The sequence below is a fragment of the Rhineura floridana genome, chromosome 1 (genome assembly GCF_030035675.1).
Source record: "Rhineura floridana isolate rRhiFlo1 chromosome 1, rRhiFlo1.hap2, whole genome shotgun sequence".
NCBI lineage: Eukaryota > Metazoa > Chordata > Lepidosauria > Squamata > Rhineuridae > Rhineura > Rhineura floridana.
Genome location: NC_084480.1, coordinates 231,065,051 through 231,085,170, shown reverse-complemented (window position 1 = coordinate 231,085,170; position 20,120 = coordinate 231,065,051). Strand labels below are relative to the sequence as shown.

The 20,120-nt window shown below is 40.5% G+C and overlaps 1 pseudogene; it reads left to right on the top strand.

Annotated features, from left to right (window-relative positions):
• The first annotated feature begins 1,108 nt into the window (after positions 1–1,108).
• LOC133375781 (5S ribosomal RNA) lies at positions 1,109–1,226 on the top strand (annotated as a pseudogene).
• Positions 1,227–20,120: the final 18,894 nt, after the last annotated feature.

Below are 20,120 nucleotides of genomic sequence, written 5' to 3'. Positions count from 1 at the left end.
TCATAAAATCTTTGTAGAAGATATCCATAAAAACATTTATTTCATAGTATAATTTATTACTTCAAGTGAGTGTTCTTTCTGTTTTAGTTCTGACCTTACTCTCTGAAGTGAATTGAAATCAATGGGGATTTTTGCAGTGGCGTCTGTGGGTTTTGGAAGAGTAAGTCAAATGCTGAGATTGTACCATGATTGAGATTGGCCTATAGAACAGAGCTGATACCAAATATGTTTCTAAATTGCTACATACAATAGCTTCACCTCCAACATTAATCTAATTTATCCTTGGAAAGCAAAATAGCATCTGTAACCACTAAACCATGTTTGTCCATTCTTTATAAAGTTGGCAAAAATGATGCACTTAACATTTTGGAATGATAAATCTCTGCATGTGTGCTATCCCATTAGTATTATTATTTTCATTTGAGTGCTTGGCCTGTAGCCGGGAGATAAGATAGTTTCCAGAATGCATATATATCACATCACTTAAATACAGCAAACATAACCGTTGCCTGATCTAATGAACAGTATATTATCTTAAAACTTTTATTGACTCCTGCATAATTATAATAGTGTGTTGCAATATCTAATTCCTTCTTGTGTTTAGGTTTCAGTGGTGCAAGGCTTAGAAAATAAACATTGACTTTTCATTTTTTACGGAAAAGCCTAACTAGTTGCATTTGTTAACAGTTTAATTCTAACTTTAACATTTGGGTAGCAATGCATTTTATGTGTGTCCCATTATTCTATGAAGCCTTTACAAAGACAAAACAATTGATTATAAATACCCAGCAGGTTAAAATTTCTTAAGAGCAGATGGTCTAGAAAGTTGTGTTTCTAATCAAACAGAGCTTCTTGAAGAGCTTATATCATCCCAGCATATTTTCCTTAAAATGCACAATGTCAGGCTTACTCCAAGGGTCATGATTGCCTTATAGTATGACACAACAGGTGGGTTTTTTTGGGGGGGGGAATCCCCATCAAATCTTATTATTTTACTCCTTTAACATTTTCTACAATTGTTCTTTAATCATTAGATGATATGTTGATTCTTAGGCCACTCTCATAAGTGATGGTAAAAACTGATTTAAATGACAATACTTAATGTGGCGCCTACAGCCATACTACCCTGAACATGCCCGATCTCGTCTGATCTCGGAACCTAAGCAGGGTCAGCCATGGTTAGTACTTGGATGGGAGACCGCCTGGGAATACTGGGTTCGTAGGCTTAGAGGAAGGCAATGATAAACCACCTCTCTGAATACCTCTTACCATGAAACCCCTATGAATATATCCCCCCCAAAAAGATTCATAGGGTCTCCATTAGTCATAATTGACTTGAAGGCATATAACAACAACAATGTGGTATCTTTGCACAGAAACAGGAAATTTAAAAAGTGGGTTAAGATTTGTTACATCAGCATGGAAATGCTTAGGATGGCCTGTACAGACAACTGATTTCAGATTGGTCATAGGCCATAACATATAAAACAATAAAAATATACAGGTACTGCATCTTGAAAAATAACAGTGCACAAATACAAACATGAAACATCTACAAGAAAGTAACTATCATCACACACTTCCAGTCTACTGCCAATTGCATGAGCATCCAAAAAACTTTGGCAGCTTTTGGCTGCAGATAATATAAAGCCGACCTCTGACAGAGTGTACTTTGCGATGTTGCAGCCATGTCTCACATGAGTTTAATCTCTTCACAACTGTTATGCATATTGCTCTAACATTTTAAGACACTATATTGCTGTAATAAACACTTTCATCTCTGAGAAATTATATCCTTTTTTGGAGTCGTTGAAAAAGAATTGTCAATATCCTCCCTATGGTACTTTGCAAGATAACTTATTGTCATCATGTGTTTTCTTCAGTCAAACCCCTTTCTTTGAAACACTTGTGGCACATGATTTTTTCCCCCTTATGAACTCCTGTCCTGAGAGATATGGGTTGCTGTGTACTTTGACAGTTACTTTTGTGTTGGAATTGTGTGAGCTGTGGAAGTAAGTGTGCATTTTTTTTTGTTTAAGGAACACAATGAGAATAATAAAGAGCCCATCTATTCTTTTTCAGTTCCTCAGTCTGACGGTCAGCAAGGAGGCTATATATGCCTCCCAGCTGAGTGTGGGGTTTCAGCAAAGTTGCAAGAGGAATAACTAGGCTTTCCAAACCCGATTGTTAGCTGGGAGTTCTTAGGGAGACGGGTCTTCAAGATGTACTTACATACTAGAGAGAAAGCTTCTGCCATTTTTGCCTCTTTTAGAATAGAAGGGTTTGTTTGATGTTGTGCTTTATATTAATACTGAGCCAAAACATGATGTCAGTTTCATGAAACTTTTTGCCTTCTATGAAAGGGGACCATTTCAGCAATATTTCAGGCTGTATATGCATAAGGAAGAAAATATTTGCCACCTTTAAAGTGGCAATTGCTGCTTTAAAGGAAGCACTCTGCATCACATTCCATAGTTCTGTCCTTCCCCCTTTCTTACCAAACACTTGGAAGGGACCACATTGCAGACTGATCAGAATAAAAAGGGGGTTTTTTTTAGAATAAAAAGCTATTTGGACTTCAAAATGGCAACTTTTTGCCAAAAACCATATTAGAACATTCATACTTTGCCTCAGCTTCCAGGTCCTTAAGTGCATTTGCATCTCCCCCCCCTTCCTCTACATTAATGATGTGCATATGTGCGTTAATAAAACAGTGCAAAAAAGCAACCATGATGTCATTACATATTGTTTTATATTGTTTTAAAATTTTAAATTGTGTTTTAAATTGTTTTTTAAAAGATGTATTTTTAAATTGTATATGTTTTAGTTACTGTAAACCGCCCAGAGAGCTTTGGCTATGTGGCAGTATACAAGTATAAAAATAAATAAATAAATATGTATGATTGCATTAACACTCTTTTACTGTTTACACATACAGTCTTGCACATTAGGAAGGTACCATGTACAAATGTTGTCTGTATACAACTGTATGAGCAAGACAGCAAGTTTACTTTTTTTGCACTATTTTTTTACTTATGGTTTATTCACACATACATGTAGAGCACAAGATACAAAAACTGAAAGCTGCATGCACACAATTGCATTTAAACAATTGGAAATAAAATTTGTAATCTATTAGATGCCACCCTGGGCTCCTGCTGGGAGGAAGGGTGGGACATAAATCAAATAATAAATAAATAAATTAGTTCCCCTTTGTAAATAAGATCAGTTAAGTTGAAATTCCCAAATCCCAAGAGAAATTCAGGTGAGAAGAATTTTGGGAGCATCCCTAGTTGAGCCTTACTAGAAAGATATGAGTTCAGTTGACAATTCTATATGTGTCTACTGAGAAGTAAACCCCAATGGGTTCAATGGAAATTCCTCCCATGCGGTGGGGCAGTCACCCTCCCAGTACCAACATCACTGCTGCTTGCTTGGACAAGGCTGAGTGGGTCTGCAGTGAGGTCAGGATTCCACCAATCCAGTACTTGTGAACAGACCTCACAGTGTTGCCACCCCAGGTAAGCAGCAGCGATTCTGGTCTCAGGAGTATGGTTCTACCACACGTGTTGCTACTGCTCCAGTCTGTGTGGGATTGCAGTGGCAGCCTAAGTAAACTGGGACTGCTTCATGTTTTATGTAAAAATAGTATTTGCTACAGCTACATCAGTTTTACATGGTGTTACACTGGACATTTGCTTTGAGCAATCAAGCTTCTTAGGTTTATGTGAAAAAATGGAAATGGACTGCCTTCAAGTGAATCCCGACTTATGGCAACCCTGTAAATAGGGTTTTCATGGTAAGCAGTATTCAGAGGAAGTTTGCCATTGCCTTCATCTGAGGCTGAGAGGCAGTGACTGGCCCAAGGTCACCCAGTGAGCTTCATGGCTGTGTGGGGATTCGAACCCTGGTCTCCCAGGTTGTAGTCCAACACCTTAACCACTACACCACATGTACCCAAGTGTTTAAGGTGGTGTAGCCAACATGGTGCCTTCCAGATGTTGTTGGGCTACAACTCCCATCATCCCTGATGACTGGAGATGCTGGCTAGGGCTGGTAGGAGTTGTAGTACAGCAACATCTGGAGGTCACGTGAGCTACCCTTGGTTTAGAATCTCATGTCTGGTCTTTACCGTTTGTATTTACTTGTATAACACCATTGTAGCAATCATAAACGTAATTGCTATAGATACGTGACGTGGTTCTCAACTACTAAACTTCATTAAGTGATATAGCCCGGTCACTGGCTGTAAACACACTAGTTGCCAGATCAAAGCATTTCCATTAGTCACACTTAGAGGGTGAATTGGTCGATCTGCCAATCAATTGTGACATATCTTTGAAGGTGAATTTTTTTTAAAAAAGTGCACTCAAGCTGCTCCCATCAGGTTTTCAGGTTTTCATTTTCAGAAGAGAGGTGGAGATGCACTTGAACCGGCAGAACAGTGAGTGCATTTCTATCCCCAACCTTCCCACTTCATTGCTTCATAGACATGCTTGAAGGATAAAACCAGAAAATTCCATGTACGCTAGCCTGACTTTGAGGCAAGATAGGATATAAATACCTATCCCCTTTGGGGCAAGCTGCTTGAGAAGGCAGTGGCGGTCCAGCTTCAAGCATGCTAGGAGCAAACTGATTACTTGAATATGTTCCAGTCTAGCTTCAGGCCTGGCCATGGCACTGAAATTGCCTTGGGTCACCCTGGTTGATGACATTTGTCGGGAGAGAGATAGGGGGAATGTGATCCTGCTTGTTCTCCTTGATCTCTCATTGGCTTTTGATACTGTTGACTATAGTATCATTCTGGAACTTCTCAAGGAGATGGGGGTTGGGGGCACTGTATTTCAGTGGTTCTGTTCATACCTCTAGAATTGCTTCAAAAAAGTTGTTATGGGAGGCCACTGTTCAGCACCATGGGAATTATCCTGTGGTGTTCCACAGGATTCCATCTTGTCCCCCCACACTATTTAACATCTATATGAAGCCACAGGGAGCTGTCATCAGGAGATTTGGAATGAAGTGCCATCAAAATGCATCTGAATCAGGAGAGGTAGTTGAGATGTTGAACTGGTGCTTGGAGGCAGTGGTGGACTGGATGTAGGCGAATAAATTAAGGCTGAATCCTGAAAAGACAGAGGTGGTATGTGTCCGGAGTTCTCATGCCCAGGAGGCAGGAAGACAGCCTAGTCTGGATGGGGTTGCTCTCCCCTTGAAGGAGCAGATCTGCAGCTTGCAAATATTCCTGGATCCAACATTGTCACTGGAGGCTCAGGAGTGCCTTTTTCTAGCTCTGGCTGGTTTGCCAGCTTTGGCCCCTTTTGGATAGAGAAGACTTGGCCACAGCGCTCCATGCTGTAGTAACTTCCAGACTTATTGCAATGTGCTCTATGTGGGGCTGCCCTTGAAGATGACTTGAAAATTTCAACTGGTCCAAAATGCAGCAGCCAGATTACTGGCTGGGGTTACCTTTAGAACTCATATAACCCCTGTTCCAAAACAGTTGCATTGGTTGCCAGTTCATTTCCAGGCCCAATTCAAGGTGCTCATGTTAGTATTTAAAGCCCTAAACAACTTAGTTCCCAAATATCTGAAAGAATGCCTCCTTCCCTACAGACTCTCTTGTGTATTGCAATCAGCAGAAGGGGCCCTTTTGGTAGTTTCACCACCCTCAGAAGTTCAGGATGATGATGGCCCAGGAGAGGGCATTCTAAGGAGCAGCCTCTAAGCTGTGGAACTCCCTTCCCACCAAGGTGTGTCTAGCAACTTCATTGTACAACTTTTGGTGAATGTTGAAGATGCACCTTTTTCCCCTGGCCTTCAACACCTGAGATGTATATTTTTAGGATCCACCCTATTTCCTGTGATGTTATTTAGGTTGTTTTTTAACTGTTTTAATTATGTGTTTTCAAATTGTTGTAATCTGTCCTTGGGACCTTTAGGTGAAGTGTTGTTATGTGCCTTCAAGTCGATTACGACTTATGACGACCCTATGAATCAGTGACCTCCAGTAGCATCTTACGTTACTGTACAAGAGTACTCTCTAGAGGGAAAATGGCATTTTCTGAGAGACAAAAGATACAGTGTGATAACCAGGAATATGAATTTCTACACAACAGAAGCAGTGTGTCTATTTTTCCTTTTCATGGCCCTGTATATTCATACAATACCAACTGAAACCACTTTTCAATTAAATATAGCCAACTGTTCTTTACAATTAGCATTCCTTGAAAAGGGAAAAGTGATTATTGAAATGATGTCATGTTTGTTGTTTTAGCTAAAATATTTTAAATTCTGTTCAGTGCTACATTCAACTCTGCTGTAACATCCTAACAGTGGGGGAAATTAGCTACAAATAACAATTACATAGCAAAATAGTATTTCCAGCTGCAGTCTGTATTTTCTTTTGGTTTTATCATATGGATAAAATATCATACCTCCTCAGGGCCTACAATTTACGAATGAACGTGATGAAGTATACTTGTAAAGGGATTGGATTTAGTGACTTTCATAGTTCATCAAGTGAATAAATCCAAATTTTTAATCCCTCCTAGACCAGTTATTCCCTCTAGGGTTAGTATGGAAAGCACCTGAAATCAAAGGTTAGCAATGTGGTCTTCCAATATTTGTTCTGAGGATGGGCTCTTTGTGCAACCTCCCATCCCCACTTCCTATATACTTTGTGATCTTTCTTTATAGTTCTTATCACAATAATTCTACCTTGTAGATATAGGCTTATGCTGTACTCACTGTCATCTATATCCCAGGTGTGCAACATAGTCACCACTCACTACATGTGGCAAAATGGCTATTGACCTGTAGCGAATTGGTGCTTTACCTCTACCACCTAGTTTTTAAATAATGTTTAAATAAAATTATTTTACATGTATATCCATTCAAAAATGTGTTCACATTCTGCCCTTAACAATCACAGATTCGTCCTTGAGTCCTAATCACTCTTCCAATTTTGAACAGTGCAGAATTGTTTTTGAATTCATGCAAGATCCATTTTACTTTGACATCTACAGTTCTCAACTATCTCAAGAACTTGTGAGGTTTCTTTCTTTGGAGAGGCACCTTTTTGAGAAGGATGTGAATTTACTTCAAAGCATTCAACATTTGAAAGATAATTCAGTTGTTACAATGTGGACTCATTTTACATCAAGATGAATTTGAGGTTCTAAATGTAGTTATTCCAAAACTGTTTTGAATTTTTGGTTCAACATGGCTCTGTGAATCAACTTTTTCTATGGTTAAAATGGTGAAATCAAAATATAGGTCATGGATATCAGATGACAATTTGGAGGCAGAGTTGAAATTTAGTCTAACCGATTTTATGTCTGGTTTACCTGCACTAAATGAAAAGGTGTGTCAGACTTCTCATTAATTCTATCAATAAATAATTCAAAACTTCATTGTATATATTTTTTCCACCCTCTAAAACAGAGGGTTTTTTTTTTGTCATATGGTGAAAATGTTAACACATTCGCCGCAGTTTTTGCTAGTATGAAAAAAAACAGTTGGACACCACTGATCTAAATTATATTCTCCATATCAGGGAGTTATATGCAGTTGTGGATGTGTTGTGATCAGCTACAGAGTTAGTGTGAATCCCATGCTCTATAGGCAGAAGAGGAGGAGGTTGGGGAAGCAGGATTTTTTAAACTCTATTGAGTTCAATGGGTGAATTTTAACTTACACCATCTCTTATTGTAATATTGTTCACACCAGCATATGAGTCAAGACAGGGGTCTAAGGCAGCAAAGGATTTGGTGTAATTCTCCTCCTCCATCACATCACTGACATTGTCCCAATTTGGGCCATCTGCTGGCAGAGTTGTGCCGATAACAGGGATATTGTTTTAAATTTTTAAATTGTGAGGGTTTTTTTAATAATTTTTATTCAAATTTTTCAAAAGACAAACAAAACAAATAATTTTTAAATTGTGTTTTAAATTGTTTTTTAAAAGATGTATTTTTAAATTGTATATAGTTTTAGTTACTGTAAACCGCCCAGAGAGCTTTGGCTATGGGGCGGTATACAAGTATAATAAATAAATAAATAAATAAATAAATAAATAAATAAATAAAAATAAACCCACATAACGTTCTACTGGCTTATTCCTGATGTTATGCCAAGCTACTGTAAAAGGCATATCTCAAAGATTCGTTGGCTTATGAAATGGAATTCGCTAAATAAACTAGATGTTCCAAATGTCACAATATAGAATGACAAGGAGAAGTTGCTAAATGCACTTTTAAAAATATGAGTTTGTGCTTCTATATTCTCCCTCCCAGTGCATATCAGCCAGGCTTCTCTGATGTTGTTTTGGCACCTGTTGAACAAGCCTTCTAAAATCTGTATCTTGGTATCTGTTTTGAATTTGAATTGGTTTTATGTATGTGCAGTTGTTGTTTTAAAAAATTTTTATATTTGCATTTTTATTTTTTATGTATGCAATTGTTTTAACTGCTTTTATATATGTAACTGTTTTAAATATGTTATTGTAAATCACTTTGGAATGCATCATGGGAAGAAATTCATAAATGAAATTATTATTATTATTATATTACTATTATTATTGCTGCTGCTGCTAATACTAATACTAATAATATATCCTTGTTTAATTAAAAATGGCTTACAATAATTGTTACTGAGCAATTCTCCCATTAACTTTGTTTCATAGTATTCAATTTTTAAAATTCATGCTTGTCCAAGAGTAATTCCATTGTTACTATATCCTTAAGTTGTAATACATCTGTTATCATTTTGTAGGCAATAGTCCAACATCTGGAATAATGGAATAATAGAAGAATTGGTTTAGCACTGGAAAATTGAAGCTTAAAAAAAAAACTTTTGAAAGCAAGAATAACTTTATCCATAGGTTTTGCCACACACAAAGTGTACTTCTCCATTAATGCCCTGGGCTCCTACTGGGAGGAAGGGCAGGATGTATGTATGTATGAATGAATGAATGAATGAATGAATGGATATCAAATTAGCCTACAGTTTTAGCTGGATAATTTTCAGGTATTTTACTAGATGCATAACTATTGGAATATAAATCATGTACAACAGTGGATTAGTTTATGGAAGTTTAAAAATTAAATCATGTTTGAATCTAAGCACATGATGATGATTAGAATAGATTAAACACCCAAACATTAAATTATCTTGCAAGTAATTCCTGATAGGCCTTGAAATTTTGAATAAATTGTCAGAAGTTGTATATAACCTTCTGAAACAAACGTTCATGTAAATGCAGAACAAATATATGCTCTTGTAGTCTTAAACGGTATTACTCCAAGTTGTGTTTTTTTGCTATTGAGTTGTAATTATACACCTAAACACAAAAATATGTTAAACGTAATAAGTTTCTTAAAGCAACTTTGCAAAGCTTCTTATTTCTCTAGCCAACTAGGTAGCATACTAGAGGATCTATTTTCAGCTTTCACAAAAAAAGAATGAGCTCATCAGGGCTGTTCCTAATCTTGATTCTTTCTTGCAGCAGTCATGTAATATTTGACTTGTTAATAGTGGGCATTTCAAGACCTTTATTGGACAGGTTATCTTGGATTATGGTCAGTAAGTTTGTGGAGTGTTGTGGATAGGAAGGTAGGTAAGTTCAACCCTCCATTCTGACAGCACAGACATTTGGGGGTGAGACAACTGTTTGTCTTTCTATTCTAGAATTTTTTCCCCACAAGCATTGCAATGATCCAATGGTACATTACATGCTTTACATCAAGAAGGACCCATATCCTATTAGTATATTTTTAATCATTTATAAAGCACCTAAAATTTACTAAGTGTTGTTCACAAAAACAAAACACAAACCAAGCCAGTTCCTGCCCACAGGCTTACAATCTAAGTCACGTGACACAAAAGGGGAAAAGAGGGAAGCAGAAAACAAACAAAAACAAACATTCCTTCTTAAAGTGGCATAATTTGTATAATAACCGGCTTGAATGGAATCATTTCAGAAAGGGGAGAGGCTAGAATGACAGCTGGTCTCTCAACCAAGCTAACAGAGTGGCCCCTGCTACTTCAGTTCTGCCTCTGCTGCAGCCAGGTGGAATAGCAGCTACAAACTGATAAAGGAGAGGAAGAACAAAATGGCAGCTGGTCTGTCAGCTTAGTGAATGGACTGGGCTGTCTTGCCCCATCTCTTCCTCTGCTCCCGCTAGCCTGGCATTACCAGTTCATACGCTCTCATATATCAGAGCTTAGATAGGCTTCTAGCTGAGAACTTGTTGAATATTGCTAGTCAGGAAAAACAATATAGAGCTCTAAAGACTGATGTCCATATCAGAAATAACATCTATGATTCAGCATTATGGGAATCGATAACTGCTAGCCATGATGGCTATGCACCCCTTCCATGGTCAGAGGCAGTATGCTTCTGAATACCAGTTGCTGGAAATGGCAGGAGGGGAGAGTGCTGTTGTGCTCAGATCTTGTTTGTGGGATTCTTGTAGGAATCTCTGACTGTGAAGGTGGAACATATCCATCAGGGTTAGTAGCCATTGGTAGCTTTATCCTCCATGAATTTGGCTAAACCTCTTTTAAAGCCATCCAAGTTGGTGGCCATCACTGCCTCCTGTGAGAGAAAATTCCTTATTTTAAATCTGTGCTGTGTGAAGAAGCACTTTCTTTTGTCTGTCATAAATCTTCCAACATTCAGCTTCATTGAACGTCCTTGAGTTCTAGTATTTTGAGAGAAGAAGGAAAACATCTCTCTGTCCACTTACTCCATACTATGCATTATTTTATACTCTTCTATCAGGTCTCCTCTTACTCACCTTTTCTCTATACTAAAAAGCCTTTCCTCCTTGCTCTATCCCCTTGATCATTTTGATTACCCTTTTCAGAACTTTTTCCAACTCTACAATATTCTTTTTTGAGGTGAGGCAACCAAAACTGTACTCAGTATTCCAAGTGTGGTCGCGTCATAGATTTGTATAACAGCATTATGATACTGGCAGTTTTATTTTCAGTTCCTTTCCTAATGATCCCTGGCATGGAATTTGCCTTTTTCACAGCTGCTGCACACTGCTGAACAAGATACAATCACTGCTGGGAAGCAATCACTGGCTCAAGGTCACCCAGTGAGCTTCATGCCTGACGGGCAATTTGATGGTGTTTGCCGTATTACCTGGTAGGCCAAAGTTCCCTCAAAATCTAACTATGCCACTCAGTGCCTTTCTAGATCTAGATATAGATTCCCAGCTTTTACTTTTAAAAAGCCTCTGGACTACATTGATTGTCTACAGAAGGGACATCCTGGTTCATTTTTATTTTTTATTTTTGGTCTTCCCAATTGGAGAAGCAATCACTGCTCCATAGGAAAAAGAACCCCAGATATTACTGTAGCTGTGACTGGGCAGCAACATTTTCAACATCTGAACTGCTGGACTGAAGGAAACTTATTTTCAATAGATTCCTTTGACATCCCTAGTAGCAGCAAAGTCCGAAAGACAAAGCATATGCAAATTGAATGCAAATCTGTGTCATCTTTGGCAAGTGGGTTGGAGAGCCAAATCCACATAGAGTGTACTGGGCCCAGAAAATCCTGTTCACACCTCCGTCTACCACCACCTCTCAACATCTTGGTTTCTTTGAACTAACCACTATTAGAGTAAGCCTCAGTTTCCCAACTTCATGTAAGTGGAAACTTTAGCTTATTCAAAACTGAAAGTGGAAGATTTCAATCTCCTCCCCAAATGTGTGAAGAAATCGGAGGGAGAGTACTGAAGCCCACAGCTAGGGACTACCACATAAGGCATTAGTGCTGGTGGGCCCAGGGCTATGGTTTGATTCACAATGAAATTCTGGATGCATTGATATGTTGTTGTTATGTGCCTCCAAGTCGACTGCGATTTATGGCGACCCTGTGAATCAGTGACCTCCAAGAGCATCTGTCACGAACCACCCTGTTCAGATCTTGTAAGTTCAGGTCTGTGGCTTCCTTTATGGAATCAATCCATCTCTTATTTGGCCTTCCTCTTTTTCTACTCCCTTCTGTTTTTCCCAGCATTATTGTCTTTTCTAGTGAATCATGTCTTCTCATGATGTGTCCAAAGTATGATAACCTCAGTTATATCATTCTAGCTTCTAGTAACAGTTCTGGTTTAATTTGTTCTAACACCCAATCATTGGTCTTTTTTGCAGTCCATGGTGTGCGCAAAGTTCTCCTCCAACACCACATTTCAAATGAGTTGATTTTTCTCTTATCTGCTTTTTTCACTGTCCAACTTTCACATCCATACATAGAGATCGGAAATACCATGGTCTGAATGATCCTGACTTTAGTGTTCAGTGATACATCTTTGCATTTGAGGACCTTTTCTAGTTCTGTCACAGCTGCTCTCCCCAGTCCTAGCCTTCTTCTGATTTCTTGACTATTGTCTCCCTTTTGGTTACTGACTGTGCCGAGGTATTGATAATCCTTGACAAGTTCAATGTCCTGATTGTCAACTTTAAAGTTACATAAATCTTCTGTTGTCATTACTTTAGTCTTTTTTACGTTCACCTGTAGTACTGCCTTTGTGCTTTCCTCTTTAACTTTCACGTTCACCTGTAGTCCTGCTTTTGTGCTTTCCTCTTTAACTTTCATCAGCATTCGTTTCAAATCATTACTGGTTTCTGCTAGTATGGTATCGTCTGCATATCTTAAATTACTGATATTCCTCCCTCCAATTTTCACACCTCCTTCATCTTGGTCCAATCCCGCTTTCTATATGATCTGCGTACAGATTAAACAAATGGAGTGATAAAATATACCCCCGTATGGTAAGAGCCTTTGTTGTAGAATCTTGAGCATTACTTTACTTGCATGGGATATTAAGGCAATAGTTCGAATTACTGCATTCCCTGGGATCTCCTTTCTTTGGAATTGGGATGTATATGGAACACTTCCAGTCTGTGGGCCTTTGTTTAGTTTTCCATATTTCTTGACAGATTTTTGTCAAAATTTGGACAGATTCAGTCTCAGTAGCTTGTAGCAACTCTATTGGTATGCCATCTATTCCTGGTGATTTGTTTCTTCCAAGTATTTTAAGAGCAGCTTTCACCTCGCATTCTAAAATTTCAGGTTCTTCATCATACGGTTCCTCCGTGAATGAATCTGTCATCCTGGCATCTCTTTTGTAGAGTTCTTCAGTGTATTGCTTCCATCTTCCTTTTATTTCATCTTGGTCAGTCAGTATGTTCCCCTGTTGATTATTCAACATCCCTACTCTTGGTTTAAATTTCCCTTTCATTTCTCTAATCTTTTGGAACAGGGCTCTTGTTCTACCCTTTTTGTAGTCATCTTCTATTTCTATACAGTAACTATTGTAATAGTACTCTTTGTCCCTACGTACTAGTTGCTGTATTGTTGCATTTAGGGTTCTGACTGTGTTTCTGTCTCCTTTTGCTTTTGCTTTCCTTCTCTCTTTAACCATTTTAAGAGTTTCTTCAGTCATCCATTGAGGTATTTCTCTCTTTTTAACGAGAGGTGTTGTCTGTTTGCATTCTTCCCTGATAACGTCTCTGACTTCATTCCATAGTTCTTCTGGTTCTCTGTCAACTAAGTTTAAAGCCTCAAACCTGTTCCTTATTTGATCTTTATATGCTTCCGGGATGTTATTTAAACTGTATTTTGGCATTATGACTGCTTTGTTGGTCTTCTTTAGCTTTACTCTGATTTTCGATACGACCAGTTCATGATCTGTACCTCAGTCTGCTCCTGGTCTTGTTTTTGCAGAAAGTATGGAACTTCTCCATCTTCTGCTACCAATTATATAATCAATTTGATTCCTATATTGACCATTTGGTGATGTCCATGTGTACAGTCGTCTTTTCGGTTGTTCAAAAAATGTGTTGGCAAGAAACCAATTATTGGCTTCACAGAATTAAATAAATCTTTCTCCTGCTTCATTTCTGTCCCCTAAGCCCCATTTCCCCACAATTCCTAGTTGTTCTTTGTTCCCTACTTTTGCATTCCAATCCCCCATGATTATCATCACATCTTGCTTTGGTGTGTGATTAATTTCTTCTTGTACTTCTATGTAAAAACTCTCCAATTCCTCTTCTTCTGCGTTTGACGTCGGAGCATAGACTTGGATGATGGTTATGTTAATAGGTTTCCCATTTAATCTCATTAATATAACTCGCTCAGACCTTGCGTTGTAGCTCATAATTCCTTTTGCTACATCACTTCTCACTATTAAAGCAACCCCATTTCTTCTTAATTTCTCATTTCCTGCATAAAATATTTTGTAGTTGCCTGATTGAAAATGTCCCATTCCTGTCCAGTTTAGTTCACTCACACCAAGTATTGTCATGTTGATACATTCCATTTCTTGCTTGACAATTTCTAACTTTCCCTGGTTCACGCTTCTCACATTCCATGTTCCTATTGTGTGCGTTGTACAACTCCGGACTCTCCTTCGCATCTGTGCACATGAGCCTCTGGGCTTCCTTTTGGCTTTGACCCAGCTGCATCATTAGTCACAGCGCTACTCATACTTGTCCTTTGTTCTTCTCCGGTAGCTCGGTGAGTGCCTTCTGACCTGGGGGTCTCATCTTCCAGCACTATCTCGTGCTGCATTTTGGATAATCTGTTCACAGGGTTTCCATGGTAAGAGATATTCAGAGGTGGTTTACCATTGCCTTCCTCTGGGTTTGGATGCATCTTAGTCTGGTGTTTTAGCTTTGACCATTCTGCCTTGGTTGCCCCTGTTAGGAGTCTAGCCTCTTGGTCTAGACTCCCGACGGCATTGCTCTTAGCTTCTTCAACACTCTCAAACCCCCTCACCACGTTAAGGTGTGCATCCTAGAGGGGGGGATGAATGGATACTTAGATTAAATATTTCCTGTTTCAAACTTTGTCAGTGTGGGAGGATGCCATCTGATAGTCATTACTGAAGTATGACCAAATAAGTCACTACAGTGCAAAATTAGAAATTATATTTATCATTCGAACCAAATGGTTTCCCATAAATTGTATGTTGTAAAGGGATTCATACAGCAAGCAAGATGATTAGCAAGACTGCACTTTCAAAAAGGTCAGTTTTGTAGTTATTCTCTCCACTGCGTTTAAAACAGAAACAGCCCCCCTCTTTGACTCCCACACTCTGCTTAGCCTGTTCTGCTCCTGCCTTTGTCTTCTCTAGATGACATAGGCGTGTGACTTCATTCATTCATCTTTCAGCTTGTGAGGTCTGCTGATTGTCCTCAGCCTTGAAAATTCCATAGAGATGAGGGAGGAAGTAAGAAGGATGTTGCTGTTTCCCACTTTTCCCCTCTACTCTATGGACTTTTCACAGCTGAGATAAGCTGCTAATCCTCAGCCTCGAAAGTCCACAAAGGTGGGGCAAGAAGTAGGGATATTGGGGTAGAGTAGGAGATGTGCATGCAGCCCCTGGATGCCAGAGTGTCCCCATGATTGCTAGGTTGATATTTTCAAGATAACTGTACAGAAGCACAACTACTAAACCTAGTCATTGGGGTGGTGAAGGCAGGGCAGCATTGCATACCTGGCTTCTGGATATTGAAGGCCACTCCCACTTACCAAAAGGGGAAGGAGTGTGATGCAGGGAAGGGATTTCAGAGTGGTGTGGGCATGGGGGCAGAATGGGGCAGAAGCATCAGTTTGGCTCTGCTGCCATGCCTGGACCACCTCTTGTTCACCTCATCCCTCTCCCTTTTGGTGAGTGACAGTGACCTGTGGCATCTGGAAGCCAGGTATGCAATGCAACCCCTCCTTTGCTTCCCCTCTGACCATTACTGACTACACCTATTGTTCTCTGGCTTTGATCAACTCTGCCTTGACATCCCTATGGTTTTGTGAAGAGTTAAGTGCTCTATTAACTGTATTCTTTCAGCAAGTCTTGAATTCCAAGCACTGTTCCTTCTCAAGATGCCCCACTTAAAATATCAGAAAAATTACAGTATTCCACCTGTTCTTGCAAGGTTCTGAGAAATGGTTCAATCATTTGTTCTGGGCTTCTGATCTCTTTAATAGAAGCAAGCCCTCCCATAAATCACATTCCTCTTGGGGTTGAAATGGGCATCAAACTTGACCAAAAGACTCTCCTAATTGTGCTTATTTATTTATTTATTTATTTATTTATTGCATTTATATACCGCCCCATAGCCAAAGCTCTCTGGGCAGCTTACAACAATTAAAACATTAAAAACAAATATACAAAATTTAAAAACACATTTTTAAAAGGCAATTTAAAAACACATGCGAAAATGCCTGGGAGAAGAGGAAAGTCTTGACCTGGAGCTGAAAAGATAGCAGTGTTGGTGCCAGACGCACCTTGTCAAAAAGATCATTCCATAATTTGGGGGCCACCACTGAGAAGGCTATCTCTCTCATTGCCAGACTCTCCGCTTCCCTTGGAGCAGGCACCCGGAGGAGGGCCTTGGATGTTGAGTGTAGTGTATGGGTGGGTTCGTGTCGTGAGAGGCATTCCATCAGGTATTGTGGTCCCAAGCCATGTAAGGCTTTATAGGTTAAAACCAGCACCTTGAATCGAGCTCAGAATCATACAGGCAATCAATGCAAGCGGGCCAGAATCGGTTTTATATGTTTGAACCGTCTGGTCCCTGTTACCAATCTGGCCACTGCATTTTGCGCAAGCTGCAGTTTCTGAACCGTCTTCAAAGGCAGCCCCATGCAGAGAGCATTGCAATAATCTAACTTGGAGGTTACCAGAGCATGGACAACTGAAGCCAGGTTATTCCTGTCCAGATAGGGGTGCAGCTGGGCCACCAACTGAAGTTGGTAGAAGGCACTCTGTACCACCGAGGCTACCTGAGCCTCAAGTGACAAAGATGGTTCTAGGAGAACCCCCAAGCTATGAACCTGCTCCTTCAGGGGGAGTGCAACCCCATCCAGGACAGGTTGGACATCCACCATCTGGTCAGAACCACCCACTAGCAGCATCTCATTCTTGTCTGGATTGAGCCTCAGTTTATTAGCCCTCATCCAGTCCATTGTCGCAGCCAGGTACCGGTTCAGCACATTGAGAGCCTCACCTAAAGAAGATGAAAAGGAGAAATAGAGCTGCATGTCATCAGCATACTGATGGCAACGCACTCCAAAGCTCCGGATGACCGCACCCAATGGTTTCATGTAGATGTTGAACAGCATGGGGGACAGAACTGACCCCTGCGGAACCCCATACTGGAGAATTCAGGGTGCTGAGTAATGTTCCCCAAGCACCACCTTCTGGAGCTGACCCGCCAAGTAGGAGCAGAACCACTGCCACTTATGACCTTTCTCAGAAAAGAACAAACACTGATGAACATTGCTGGCTTCTTTCTCCATAGCACAAAGGAATTGTTTTACTTACAGTATGTAGTGATGTCTCTCTAAAAGAATTATATTTTGGAGGAGAACCCTCTAAACGTTTTTTGGTGAGGAAGTGGAGCCACAGCCTGATACAGGAAGCAAGTGAGAGCAGCATGCAAGGCAGCTAACAATTCAGGTCTTAAGATAAAACAAATATTAAAATGACTGTGGTGTTAAATAAAGGAAGCTATATTAAAGTACTTTGGCATGTCTTCTTCACTGGTGCATCTGAGAGTTCACACACTGTTCCTTCCTATCCTGCCTTGGTCTGATCCTGGATTGGTCCCTGAGCCAGAGTTAAGGTGGACGCTAGATTGCCAGGACAAGGGGCTGATTAAATTCTAGAGGATTAAGGTAGCAGTCAGCTATCAGGGCAATCCAGAAATGCAGAGTCTTAAGGAGAAGCCACGGTCAAGCACAGTGAGGCAGTTCAAAATTGGGCATGGTCCAATATCAGGCTTATGAGGCAAAGCCAAGGTCAAACACATCAGAGCAGCCCAAAGGTAGGCAGGATTCCAAAAGCAAGGTTTTAGCAGGGTAGGGCCAGAAAACTAGGCTAAGGAGCTAGGTGGTTCCAGCAGCTAGCGCTCTTCAACTGGAAGTTTATGTAGCTTGGTCACCCAGACCTTGCTCAGACCCAGATGCAACTGGTTAGCCCAGACTTCAAGCTTTCCCTACTAATGAGGATACCCCTTACTTCTGTGGAGACTAGTTCTTCCGAGCCTTGAGGTATGCACTCTGTTGACTGGTAGCTGTCTACACTTTCTGACACCACATGCAGGGCCGGCTCCAGGCATTATGGGGCCCTTGGGCACCAGCGTGCCCTGGGCCCCTCTGCTCCCCTTCCGCGATCTGCGGAAACAGCCCCGGGAGGGATCGCAGGACAGGAGCTTCTGAGCCGCCCACCGTCCCATGCCATCCCATGCCATCCCCCCTGCTTCACCTACCTTTCTGATTTTTTGCGGCTGCGCGCACTGTGTGCACAAGTTTGCCATCAATCAAGATGGCAGCCGAGGTTTCCCTAAGGGGCTAAAGCCTCTGCCGCCATCTTGGTTCATGGCAGCAATGAGCGCGTGTAGCACTCATGTGTGCCATCAACCAAGATGGCGGCAGAGGCTTCAGCCCCTTAGGGAAACCTCGGCCGCCATCTTGATTGATGGCAAACCGCAAAAAACAGCGGACAAAAAGGTAAGTGAAGTGGGGGATGGCGGGTGGTTTGGAAGCTCTTGACCCGCAATCTGTGGCTCCGGTCCTGCTTCCATGGATCGCAGAAGGAGAGTGGAGGGCCCTCTGTAGCTCCAGAGGCCCTCAGGCCAGTGCCCAACCTGGCCGCTCTTTAGAACCAGCCCTGACCTCATGCCTAGGAGGTAGTTTAACCTGATTTTACAGGGAAGGCAGGAATCTTGCCCATGCATCCATCTGCTGCAGATTGACCTGGTGTCACTTCTCCAAAGATGCTGGAGGCATCTGAGGAAACAGTGAAGTCAGGAGGCCACATAAGGTCTTCAAATTTCATGTCATCAGGGTCTTCAACTGAGGAGGAGTCATCCTGGGTCAGGCATGAAACTTCTTTGTAAAACTTTTTGACCAGACAAAAACAAGCACATTTCCTCTCCTTCCATCCAGGATGTGCTATGGGATTATTAAAGCTGAAGATTTTTGAGGGGTGAAGGAACTGTTCAATTTTCTTTGATTTCTTAGGAATCTGTGGGTTTAAAAATTGACTTTTGACACAATGTCATGGAAGGCTTAGAGTAGGGGTCACCAAACTTTTTGGGCCAGTGAATACATTTGGAATGTTCAGAAAGTGTTGTGGATGGCTGTCACAAAACAGCTGCCATGGGTGTATAGCACACACAAAATGGCTAAAAGAGCATAAAAAGAAATAGGATCACAAAATGGCAAGAGCATACCCCACCCCATCAGCCACCTGATCAATGGGGAAAAGGCACCTGCATCAGTCACCACCATGGTTGCTCACAGATAGAGGCATCTCTCCTCTGCGTAGAACAAATGAAAGGATTGGTGTCCAATCCTGGCATCCAATGAAATGTGGGCTTGATTAAGGGTGTGTGTTCAATGTAGGAGCAGCTTAGCAACTGCAAACAGAAACTGAACAGGAGGAGCAAACAGTCTATTGTGCATTGTGAATTTTTCAGGGAATGTTTACTGAGGCCTTTTGCAGACACCATAGGAGGTAGTGATGGGCACACTGGCCTTAGGGACACACAAGTCAGGAAGCTAAAGAAGAACATTTTTTAATCTCTCTTAAACCAGAATAGAAGAACACAAGAAATTACTGACCCCCTCAGATACAATTGACTACTGCATGCTAATGACTCTACTATACAATGGCATTTTGTACTCAAACCATATTCATATTAATGGCACATAGTGTCACATGTATCAATGAGACATGCACCAAAAACATATTTATGAGAAATGGCAACAATTTGCATCTATTTTAGAAATGCTGACTTCTGCTGTTCTAAGTGAGGTTTGACCTAGGTTAATCCTCTAAGGAAAATTAAATAGTTTTTCCTTGTCTTCTGTAATTTTTGGATTGATCATATTTTCCCTTTATATCTGCCTAGAGCTGGATGTTAGCATTAAGGGACTCTGAGTTTTGCTTTTCTACTTCCTGTTAATGTTCCCACTGCTAATACAAGCTGCCCTGTCATACAGCCAGAGATGAAATGTACCAGAACAGAAAGAAATCTATCCTGTCTTTAGTGAAGATATGAGCAGTGCCGATGATGTTGTAGAAATATCCATC